General features: G+C 41.2%; 1 protein-coding gene across 6 annotated transcripts in view; it reads right to left on the minus strand.

Annotated features, from left to right (window-relative positions):
* Positions 1 to 12,853, minus strand: part of LOC138282472 (uncharacterized) — a 119,537-nt gene that overhangs the window by 91,722 nt on the left and 14,962 nt on the right. For 2 of the 6 annotated variants that reach the window (XM_069220078.1, XM_069220076.1), the window contains exon 2: positions 5,561 to 5,650. The exons of the other annotated variants lie outside the window; for them this stretch is intronic. The gene's annotated coding sequence lies outside the window, so the exon portion shown is untranslated. The remainder of the gene's footprint in view (positions 1 to 5,560; positions 5,651 to 12,853) is intronic. 6 annotated transcript variants of the gene reach the window in all.

Raw genomic sequence — 12,853 nt, forward strand, 5'->3', positions numbered from 1 at the left:
CCAGTACCATGGGGAGGACTCCACCTTCATACCAGTGGTGTCCCCCCTGCCCTATTACAATATTCCTGTTGGGCTGATCAGCGGGAACATTGCAATAGAGCATTCCCGCCAGACTGAGGCTACAATACAGGACTCTGTCCCGCACAGTAGCACAGAGGGGGCCGAGCACCACCCTAGGACCGCGCAATATCTGCAAAGCAGACAGTGCAGATTCCAACGGTGCTGGGAAGGGCGGTACCTGGGGCCCGAGCAGTGGCTTTTTGCCAGCCTTTTTATGGTGGGGCCCCTTCATGAAAAGGCTGGTGGAAAATGTGTTTGTTATGAGCCAGGCAGAGCTGAGTTCAGTGCCTCTCTGGCTGATTACAACTCTGACCGCCGTCACCCCATTGGGAACAATGTTCCTGGTGGAGACAGTGGTCTCCTGGTGGGTCCGCCAACCAGTGTTGTAATGTGGCGGTCAGACCGCCACAGTTGCAGCAGTCCAACCCCTGCCAGGAGGCTGGCAGTCCTTGACTGCCAGCCTCGTAACAAGGCCCTTTGTTAGGAAGGAGCTGCTGGTATAGTCTTCCTGAGCACTGCCATTTGGTTGATAGTAGGGTGAGGGGAGATATTGTGGTTTCTTTTCTTCAAGGTGAGGGAGATTCTAGATAAGGCTTCTCTTTTGGTCTGTCTCAGATTAATGCATGAGGTAGGCTGATGATATCCAGATGCAGAAAATTCACATCTAATTGGGCATCCAATTCAGGCATCAGCTCCGCTTTGATCGGCTTTGGGAAAAGCTGAAAAGAAGCATTGACGAAGCCAATAGGAAAAAGACAAATGCCAAGCTTTGGCATTGTCAGTGCTTGTTTATTTTTACATTATATTTCTATCAAAGTGGTTGCACATTTTAGAACAGTACATAAAAAATTAGAAGAAGTACAAAACTTGAAGTAAGCAGCTCAGCAGCACTTTGAATCAGCAGTGTCCTCGAAAATCAAAACCTTATTAAAAAAACAGAAAGGGGGACAGGGAGTGTTGGGGAACAATGGACAAGCTCAAGTGGAGGCAGCAGAAAAGTGTGTAGAAACACTTTTACAGAGTATATGTGCCCTGGGATGACATCAGTGCAATGAGAGAGCCGCCTTAGCCAATGCCTAAAGCAAACTAAACCACAGTGGTAATGGCAGAAAGGAGTTGTCCAAAAGCCACCTGCTCCACAAGCACAAGTATGTAGTGCAGTATAATGTGTGTTGTGCAGTGGCAATAGCTCTTTTTAGATAGGGAAAGTTGTGTGTTGGCATGACCTAAAAGGATAAGATTGAGAGTATATTCTAAGGATAAAATGCCTTCTGACGTGTGTGCACTGTTTACTTACATTTTGTGAAACATTTGCAATGTTACATCAATGAAACAAATAAGTACATGATAAATGTCCTATTTCCTTAGCCACAAAAATATTCTGGTAGATTCCAAAGCTAAATTAATAGTATGTAAGTATCATAAAGTTTTATGATACATTAGTATTTGTATGTTTTGAATATATATGAACAGGATTCACAATGGATAGCAACAAAGAGCTTACATGAATTGAGAGAGGGTACTGGGAAATGATGCAAGGTTGTGCACAGTAACTGGGGGTTTACAGATTTGAATTACAAATTGGCATTATATTTAAAACCTTTACAAGATGAAGAGTGGGTATTAGAACAAAAGTCACTAGGTTACAACTTCACCATCTTAGCAATTAGACCTCATCTCCTTCCCTTAAAACACTGTACAAGCAGAATGGAACTTGAATAAATATAGTCTCTAATTCTGAAATTTAAGATATACTTCATTGCATTGTAAACATTGAATATGTCTTTAGACTGATAAGCAAGTTTTTGCAACCACCAGAACCTCCCCTCATGTCTCGTTCCCGTCAATTGACTCCCATGGAGTTCTTGGTTCCAAGATTCCACGGAAGCTGCAGACACAAAATATCCAGACCCTTTATAAAGAACATTAATGAAAGCATTTCACTATAGTAACAACTTAAAGATATAAAGAACAAGAAAGGAAAGTATTGTATTATGGTAACAACTTAATAATTAACATATCTATATGACAAAAAATTCTAACAATTAACAAATGTTTACAAAAACACTATCAATCAATACTGAAACCAAACATATAAAATTCTGCACCCATGTCACTTGAGTGAATCATTTTTGTACAATGCAATGGTGAGATATTTAACTAGTGACAAAATCATCATATTGACTAGGCAAGCACATAGCATCAAAGGACTTTTTAAGATGAGAAAGGTGCATTTGCATATACTTTCTATCAACCTCCCCCAAATGTCTTTGCAACACATCTTCTTTGTCATCTTGAATCACAATCAATTTGTCATTGTTCCATATATGTCCATCACTAGTGCATACAACATTTGGCCACACAGGCACAATGGACCCTAAGGGAATATATCTAGACCCTCCTTTGGACACATGAACAGGTTTCTTTACCCATAACCAACTATCCACATTCACCTCCAACACGTTGTTGGTTGTGCCATGATAACTGTCCATTACGTTTTTCCTACCACTCTCCCTAACTTTGAGGAATAAATATTGGCATGCCCTAAGCATTTTCTGTTCAACTTAGATTAGATCCTGGGACATTTTACCTAAGTACGACAAAAGGGGAAACACCAGTGGTCTCATTGGGTGGAGAACCATACTCTCTAACATTACACTCTTGGACCGATCCCAACTTAATTTATTGACTATTGCCAACTGTATTTGGTTCTTTAGTGTGTGACTAAATTGCTCAACTAAACCATTGCTTCTAATATGATATAATGATGTGCAGATAAGAACTATGCCATACTCATCCAGGAACTTCTTCATCTCCTCTTGGACCAGTTAAGTCCCATTGTCTGTAACTATCAGGGTGATACCCGTCTCTTCTAAAAAGATTTGCCAAAAAATCAATGATGGTGCAGGTCTCAATGTTGTTCCTGAACGCAACTTCAGGCCATTTACATTATTATAATATTAAAAAAACCTCTCTCCACCCACAACAGACCCATCCATCTCCCCAAACAAATCACCCTGTCCCCGAGCAATGTCCAAAAAAATATCCAATTAGCTCAAACAAGGTTCCGGTTCCTTTCCCAATTCCCAAACCAGAGAACATTTAGCGGAGCACACATATATAAGAATTCCTAAACTTCACCAAAATAACAGTATCAATATAAAATTGTAAGTCAACATAGACATATTATCTAATTACAAAATATTTTTACCCAAAAGTAAAAGTGGGTATGTGGCAAATTAATTCAAATCAATCATTTTATTAAGCACAAAAAGACAAATCCATACCAAAACACACAAAACCCTAACAAACCTAAAGTAATATTATGAATTTCATGAATGGTAGCCAAATTTAAATATTCAATCACATTTGTGACCAATTCATAAGAGGTCCAACTAAGAGCAGTCTTTACTGATGTTGGCAGGATTCAGCCAATAGTTGAAGTTGACAAGATTCAGCCGACACATGTTTCGTCCTGTTATAGGACTTTTTCAAGGCTCTTAACATGAAATGTAATCCATTTTCTTTTGTGACATCACTAATGCTTATAATTGGTTGTTTAGGTAGCAAGTATAATCCAGTTTTCCAGTAAAATTGATCCAAGGCCATCATTTCAACAGGGAATTTCCATCTAAGTTGTAGCCACTTCTCATTTTAGAACAACATATCGGTAACCCCTAATAACTTTCTGCTCCTCAAAGTTGTGCTCAAACCTTATGGGTGCGTCGTATACTTCGAGATGCCAAAACCTTCCCAATTCTTACCCTCTCCACCCACAACAAAAGTACCTCCCACAAAAACAAAAAATAAAAAAATGTTTTAGAAGAGGGGATCATTGGTGTGGGTCTGGAGTTTTCCCACTTCTTGCTCCAGGTTTGCTACCTGCAGAGAAAACTATGCCAGCTCATGCAGCACATGGCATTGGAAGTGGTCTGGATATGAGGGGACAGCAGTGGTGGTTCAGTGGCTCCGAGCTGCCGGTGTCGCTGGTGGTGTTGTGCCCGAGATGTAGGTGCTGATAGCCAATATGAGGAACAGCGGCAGTGTTGGATGGGCCTACAGCCTTTTCCTCAAGTACCACCAGCCAACGCTATCCCACGTGGATGGCCTCCATCCTCTGATGGAGCAGCTGGGCTGCTATCTCCCTTGCGCATAGGTGGAGGACCAGCAGGAGTAGCTATATCAAGAAAGAAAAAAGCAAAACTACAAACACTTGTTTAAAATTGTATAGTGGCACTGTAGGGGTACATTGCTGGTCCCCTAGGGCCACTGGAATTAGATGTGATTCGGAGTCACAGAGCCAGTTCTTACCCAGACATGTCTCACATGAAAGCACTGACTGGCTGCAAGGAATTAAACCAGAATATAATACCACCATTTTCTTGTAAAGGATTTCCTAGTAAAAAACTAAACATATACTTTGCGCTCAAAAAGAACATCAATCTACCTCTCACAAATAAGTAAAGCATTATGCACTATGCAGTACAAGTATTCTTGTGCTAAATTAATGGAGGCATGCTAGAGCATCAAGTACTTGCTCTTGGCAGTCTGTAGCTGGAGCAGCTGTGATGGATAATTATCTTATTTTAATTCCAATGGCCATGCTTTTCTCCAAATGCCTTTCAATTCTACCCTGATTCCAAAGGGGCAGATGAATAATAATGATACTATGTCACACATGTCACATATACAATTCGGGTATCCTGTCTGCCATAAGTAGGTGGTGGGAAAAACAATGCACTGCGGTACAGAGAAAGGACTGTGATATAGATTTTATTTAGCACGTTCCTCACAGAGTATCCCATTTGCAAAACTCAAAATCAGGCACATAGCCCCACTTTTCTCCCTGGCCTCACCCGCCACCACAAACTATTTTCAACAAGTACATTTGCTTGGCAGTAAGGAACGGAAGCTTAACTTACTCTACAGCAGGATAAGTTAGTGGGACTAGGCTGGGTAGGTAGAGGTTTTGCTATAGAATAGCTGTGTGTCACTGATCATCATGTGCTAAGCTCTGGCTTAGTCAGTCACTGTAGTTGACAAATGTCGAAAAATGAAAGGGAAAACATTTAACAGGTGTAAATCCATTATGGAAGTCATGAAATATATGTACATATATGACTTTGCAAAAAAAAAGTGGCACATGTCAAAAATATATTGTACAATTCTTTTTTTGTAGGCTGGGAAAGAACTTAGGAAAAAATGAAGGAGTGAAGTACTAAGAGGTGAATGAGTGGGCACTGGGAGGGAAACTCACCTTGTTTTTGTTTTGCAGTGCATTGAAAGCTTTGTAAATGCTGCAGTACCTAAAACAGACACACATTGTCCAGCCAACATCGCAGTGCTGAATTTAACTATGCTGCAGTTGTGTCATGGGTGACAAAATGCCATGAGTGGGAGGTGATGAATGATGATGGGTGGGATAGAAATCTGCCTCGCTTAACAAATAAAGAGAATATGTACTAAAAATGTTTGTCTATAAGCAAGCAATGTGACTTACCACTGCTGTCCTTGCTACTGTTGGTACCCCCCCCTTCAACTGCCTCTGCTGCCACGTCTGGCACACTGGCACTGCCACAGGCCCCAGTGGCTAGAAAAAACAGTACACATTTTTGATGCCAGATACACCTCCCTTTATTACTGTTTTATTTTAACAAAATTCAACCACAATGCATCACCACAGTTTGGTTAGCAGTATCTTCTATTGAAAATATTACATTGGGCATTTTGTTTGTTGACCATGGCCAGGAAGTCAGGCCAACCAAGAACTTTTCATAATGGAGGGGCGGAGCTAATGATTCTGAAGCACAATGAAGGAGTGGAATAAATTGGTCAATGAAGGACATATGGTCTTGGATGCCAAATGCAACGGGGCCTCATAATATTTTCCTGCCGTGTTGCATTGGCAAGGAAATTGATGGTATAAAATGAATCATGATAAAAACATTGGATTGGTCCACCATGGCCATTCCCTCATTTTACTGTTTGAGCATGAGCAAGAAAAAGAAAGCCTTATCAACAAACATGCATAGAGAAAAATAGCTTACTTGGGCTTTCAATACTCATAGTAAAGTACCTAAAATCGGGTTTCTTAGCCTTACAATACCAGTCCACAAGATATATAAGGGGAGAGGGAAAGCTTAGTAATAAAGCAGAAGCAAGCTACAGACTAGTACAGACAGGACGAAGTTAGCTACCAAAAAATAGAAAAAAAGGATACTGCAGGGATAACAAGAATTTAAGAAACATTATATAGAAGAGGATTTGAAAAAAAAGGAGACAGTATAATAAATAGACGAGACACAATTATTCTAAATGGTTATATGTAAAACTAGTTAGGGAAATAAAGTATAACAGGGCTTAATGGGGCCAGCAAATCCATTGTCTGGGGCTCTGGTGGTGGAACCTCCACTTGCCACCGCACTAGCAGTGACTGCACCCCTTCACCCTTACCCGCCTTCAATGATGCCCTTTTCTTGTCCTTGGGTGCTGATGTAAGTATTATATAGAAAATTAAAAAAAGATGAGTGGTACATTTAATCTCCCCAAAAAATATTTTACAGGCAAAGTCAACCACAGTAACATTGACTTTTTCTAAATCAGATCACCTTTAGTGAATACCTCAGTGACTAGTGAGTTGACTTATTCCCCTAATTTCCTCCACCTAAACCCTATTCCTAATTTCTGACACATAAGCTACATTTGGAACTACTAATGCATTGCCACAAAGGATCTTTGCTTCACTACCCCTTTAATGGGCCAACTAAGTCTCCTTTTTCAATGCATAGACGTATACTATACATCACTCAGAGATTGGGACTGAATGAGGTACATAAAAAGGCACAGAGAATGTTTACTCACTGATATTACTTACTACCACTATGTTAGTGAGAGGAGAACAGAGGACTCTGCATGACTTCTCATATATTCAGCCCAATTGTGCGCCCACGAGTATGATTAGGTAACACCAAGCACCTGGCTAGCTCAAGCTGGATCACATAATATTTGTAATATACATAAACATAACTTAGCTCTGAGTGTGAGCAGCATGGTATTTGGAAAAAAACTGAATTTAGGAAAACAATCAATAAATACTTACTCACCGAGCCCCACAACCTCGATGTCCAGCAGGTCAGGTGGTTCCTGTTCCTGATCGAGTATGTTGGGCCAGCAGTGCGTAAGCTGTGGCTGAGTGCACTGGACCCCAGTGCTCTGAAGCATGCACTGGCACACTCTCCCCCACAGCAGCTAAGACTCCCACAGGGCTAACCCCCTCCCAGGCCTTCTGCCAGCATGGATGGGAGATGGCATTGCACATAAAAAATAAGCGTGCCACCTCCACCTCAGAAACAATGCGGCAGGGCTACACCCCTTGGTGGCACTGGCAACCACAAGGTGTGCAGCTAACAGCTACACTCACACCACTGCTTCCTGCCTGGATGCTGTTCTCTGACATGGCACTGGATCAGAATGGAAGAGGAAAAGTTGGAGGAAAGTAAGAGAAACAGAAAGGAAGAACTAAGGCAGTAGAAAGGGAAAATAAAAAAGTACAAAAAGTCACAGAAAACAAAAGAAAAAAATGTAAAATACACAAACACAAAGCCACACACTGCAAAAAAAAAAAAGGTAAACGAAGGGTGGATGGGGAGGATTAATAAGATATTAGAGGGATACAAAACAATCTATTCCAGAACCATGCAGAGAACAGAAAGCAGGTAAAACAAAATAGCTGCACCCATGCGGACAGTGTGGTGCCATTCAAACTGATTTTTCAGTCCAGAATGCAATACTGGCACAAAAAAGCAGTGCAAAAGGGCAGCCAAGCATTCTTCCGCCTATTTGCAGAATTCAGCATAATCTTGCAGCGTTTTTTTGGAACTTTGGGGAGTTCTGCCCAGGCCTATTCATCACCAATAACTTAAACATCCACATCCAAAGGTATTCTGGATAAAGAATCTGCAACTACCTTTTCCCCTAGAATATACTCTATCCAGTAATGATATTCCTGTAACCGATATTGCCATTTGGCAATTCTGGGTGTGGCCCTACCTCCTCCCTTTGTACTGAACAAAACTATCAATGGTTTATGATCCATACACATAACAATAGGAATACCCCATAAATAAGTTCTAAAATGTTGTGTGCCCCATCTAAAAGCCATCGCCTCTTTCTCTATGGTGGAGTATGTCAATTCTGATCCTCGCAAAGATCTAGAGGCAAATGCAATTGTTTCTTCTCTTGCATCTTTCCTTAGAGCACCCAAACCATCATTACTGCCATCAGTTATGATAATGCTAATGTCATTAGGCTCAAACGATTTCAGACACAGAGCCAGATTTACAAGAAACTGGTGCCAGTTTTCTTGTGTTGTCCCTGCCAGTTTTCTTTTGTCAGTTTTCTTCTGAGGCCCCTGCCCCACCTAACAACACCATAGGTGCGCTGTATTTATAATACGGTGCACCATGGCTCACGTTAGGCCAACAGCATCCGAATTTTTTATGCTTATGTGGCAATCTGATCCACTAGCATAAAAAATGTTGACGCTAGTGGAGGAAAGTGTAAGCAGACCCATAGGTTAACATGGGTGCATCATTTTAATGCTTGCTCTGAGCAGGCATTAAAAATGATGATAAAAATGGTTCAGTGAAATCTTGTAGATTTCACTGCGCCATTTTTGCAGGCCTTCTAACGCCAGAACGCCCCCCCTTGCGTACCTTATGCCTGACACAGGCATAATGTGGCATGAGAGATCGCAAAGTGGCACAATGTATTAATTGAGCCACTTTGTAAATATGGCGTGGTGAAAATTGTCTCCTTGAGCCACATTAGCAGAAAAAAATGATGCTAGTATGGCGCAAGGAGGCAGTAGGGCCATGTAAATGTGTCACTTAATGTACATCTGCTCTAAATATTTCCACAGCTTCTTTGCACTCTTCACTCCATATAAATGCACATCCTTTTCGCCACAATTTTCTCAACCATGCGGTTTCCTGTGAAAATGTGGAACAAATTTGGAATAGTACTTCCCAAGTATGATTTCAACTGTTACTTGTTAGCACTTGTTAGCAGGGATCGGTGCACATTCAATAACTTTGATAATGTTTTCCTTAGGTTCTATGCCTTTAACACTAATATGATGGCCAAGATAGTCAACGCCACTGACTTCAAACTTGCATTTGCCTGCACGTATTGTTCAAAATATCGACAACACTTTACACAATCTCTTATCATGCTCATCCTTGTCTTCCACAAACACCAGTATGACATCTTTCAACTATAATAGACTCACTTGTCTTTGAAACATTACTCTCATGAGCTTTTGAAAAAACGAGGATGTCGACACAAAATCGAAAGGCATCTGTTTATAACAAAAGGCCTCCTCAGTGGTTATGAATGATGTGAGGTGCTTGGAATCCTCAGTTGGGGCTATCTGATGCTATCCTGCAGATATATCAAGGATAGAGAAAACGTTGCCCTCTTTCAAATTGCATAGCATCTCATTAGTGGTGGGAATAGGTTTGTGACCAAGTTGGAATTTCAATCATGCAAATCCATACATAATCGTAATGTAAGTTAGGTTTGTGTGCTAATACAATTGGTGCCAAGCACTCACTTGGTTCAATGATGTCCAGTTCATACAAACTGCTTAATTTTCTCATAAGATCCTCAACTGAATGGGATTTTGCTAACCTTCTGCACCACAGGCGTGGTACTATCTGGTGCTGAAACCACTTAAATTATCCCCTTTGTCATAAAAACATCAGAAAAGTCCTGAATCCAATGAACATTAAATGTTACATTGATGCAAAGCTCACATTTCCCAGCCAATAGCTGGGTTTTAGATATAACTGGATCCATGTGATTAGGATCTAGAATTAAATCTAATTTGCTTAGTTCATTCCAACTTAATAGATTCAATCCAAACTTGGTCACGTAAATAACTGCATTAGCGATTTTGTTCTAAAATTGTCGCTGACCATCAAATTCCCCTTCAACCTCAATCTTGGTTCCCCCATAAGAAAAAATGCTTACATTAGAGTGTCTCAGGTCAGGGAATTGTGCTTCCTTAAAAACATCCAAATCCCCAATTGTGAAAGGGGAACCCAAATCTGGAATTGTTTTCACCACTACACCATTTAGACAGATGTCATAATTAGGAGGTTTCCTATTTACGCTGAAAACAAAAATCTTGTGGGATCCTTCTTCTATCTGATTCATTCTCTACTTGATTATTGACACTGAGGGCAACATCATTTTCATACAAATTCTGAGCCTCTGCTTCCCCAATGCTCGATACTATGGAACTGTGATGACATATGGCACTCCCGGGAATAATGGCCTTTCTTATTGTACCAGAAGCATGTTTGGAATAAGGCTGGAAGTTTTTAACCACAGATGTGTGATTTTTGCTTCTACACCTGAAACACTCTATAGTGCTTTTGGCTTACCAATCAATAATGTCTCCATTCTGAGTCCCTTTCCATCAACCTGCACTAGAAGTCTTGAAAATCAACTGAAGATTTACGTTGATAACTTGTGACCTCTCCACACACATTCCTGTCACTGGGTGCTGATATTTCCTTGAAGTAAGCAACAGAATTTACAACAGCTTTGGCAATCCTATTGGCAGATTCAAAATCTAGATTGTCTGTAGACAGTAATTGCTCTTGTATATTTCTATTACTTGTTTTCTCAATTAACTGCTCTTTAACCCCTTAGCTGCTGGGCCTTTCCCCCCCCCCAGTGCTGAGCCCTTTTTTGGCTATTTGGGGTAGTTCGCGCTTAGGGCTTCATAACTTTTTGTCCACATAAGCTAACCACGCCAAATTTGCGTCCTTTTTTTCCAACATCCTAGGGATTCTAATGGTACCCAGAGTTGGTGGTTTCCCCTGGAGGAGACCAAGAAAATAGCCAAAATACAGTGAAAATTTAGTTTTTTCCAAAAAAATGGGAAAAAAGGGCTGCCGAAGAAGGCTTGTGGTTTTTTCCCTGAAAATGCCATCAACCAAGGGTTTCTGGTGCTGAAATCACTATCTTCCCACCTTTCAGGAACGGGCAGACTTGAATCAGAAAACCGAATTTTTCAACACAAATTTGGCATTTTACTGGGACATACCCCATTTCTACTATATTTGGTGCTTTCAGCCTCCTTCCAGTTAGTGACAGGAATGGGTGTGAAACCAATGCTGGATCCCGGAATGCTAAACATTTCTGAAAACTAGACAAAATTCTGAATTCAGCAAGGGGTCATTTGTGTAGATCCTACAAGGTTTTCCTACAGAAAATAACAGCTGAAATAAAAAAATATTGAAATTGAGCTGAAAACAACAGCCATTTTTCTTTATGTTTTACTCTGTAACTTTTTCCTGCGATGTCAGATTTCTGAAAGCAATATACCGTTTTGTCTGCTGGACTATTCTGGTTGCGGGGATATAAAGGGCTTGTAGGTTCATCAAGAACCCTAGGTACCCAGAGCCAATAAATAAGCTGCACCCTGCAGTTGGTTTTCATTCTATACTGGGTATACAGCAATTCATTTGCTGAAATATGAAGAGTGAAAAAGAGGTATCAAGAAAAACTTTGCATTTCCAAAATGGGATCAACATAAGGTTTTGAGGAGCAGTGGTTATTTGCACATCGCTGAATTCCGAGGTGCCCATACTAGCATGTGAATTGCAGGGCATTTCTCAAATAGACGTCTTTTTTACACACTCTCTTATATTTGGAAGGAAAAAATGTAGAGAAAGATAAGGGGCAATAACACTTGTTTTGCTATTCTGTGTTCCCCCAAGTCTCCCGATAAAAATGATACCTCACTTGTGTGGGTAGGCCTAGTGCTCGCGACAGGAAATGCCCCAAAACACAACATGGACACATCCTATTTTTTTTATAGAAAACACAGCTGTTTTTTCCAAAGTGCCTACCTGTAGATTTTGGCCTCTAGCTCAGCCGGCACATAGGGAAACCTACCAAACCTGTGCATTTCTGAAAACTAGAGACCTAGGGGAATCCAAGGAGGGGTGACTTGCGGGGCTCGGACCAGGTTCTGTTACCCAGAATCCTTTGCAAACCTCAAAAAGTGGCTAAAAAAACAAGTTTTCCTCACATTTCGGTGACAGAAAGTTCTGGAATCTGAGAGGAGCCACAAATTTCTTTCCACCTGGCGTTCCCCCAAGTCTCCCGATAAAAATGATACCTCACTTGTGTGGGTAGGCCTAGCGCCCACGACAGGAAACGCCCCAAAGCGCAACGTGGACACATCAACATTTTTGGAAGAAAACAGAGGTGTTTTTTGAGAAGTGCCTACCTGTAGATTTTGGCCTCTAGCTCAGCCGGCACCTAGGGAAACCTACCAAACCTGTGCATTTCTGAAAACTAGAGACCTAGGGCAATCCAAGGAGGGGTGACTCGCGGGGCTCGGACCAGGTTCTGTTACCCAGAATCCTTTGCAAACCTCAAAAAGTGGCTAAAAAAACAAGTTTTCCTCAGATTTCGGTGACAGAAAGTTCTGGAATCTGAGAGGAGCCACAAATTTTCTTCCACCCGGCGTTCCCCCAAGTCTCCCGATAAAAATGATACCTCACTTGTGTGGGTAGGCCTAGCGCCCGCGACAGGATACGCCCCAAAGCGCAACGTGGACACATCCAAATTTTTGGAAGAAAACAGAGGTGTTTTTTGAGAAGTGCCTACCTGTAGATTTTGGCCTCTAGCTCAGCCGGCACATAGGGAAACCTACCAAACCTGTGCATTTCTGAAAACTAGAGACCTAGGGGAATCCAAGGAGGGGTGACTT

This window comes from Pleurodeles waltl, chromosome 2_2 (assembly GCF_031143425.1).
Source record: "Pleurodeles waltl isolate 20211129_DDA chromosome 2_2, aPleWal1.hap1.20221129, whole genome shotgun sequence".
Lineage (NCBI taxonomy): Eukaryota > Metazoa > Chordata > Amphibia > Caudata > Salamandridae > Pleurodeles > Pleurodeles waltl.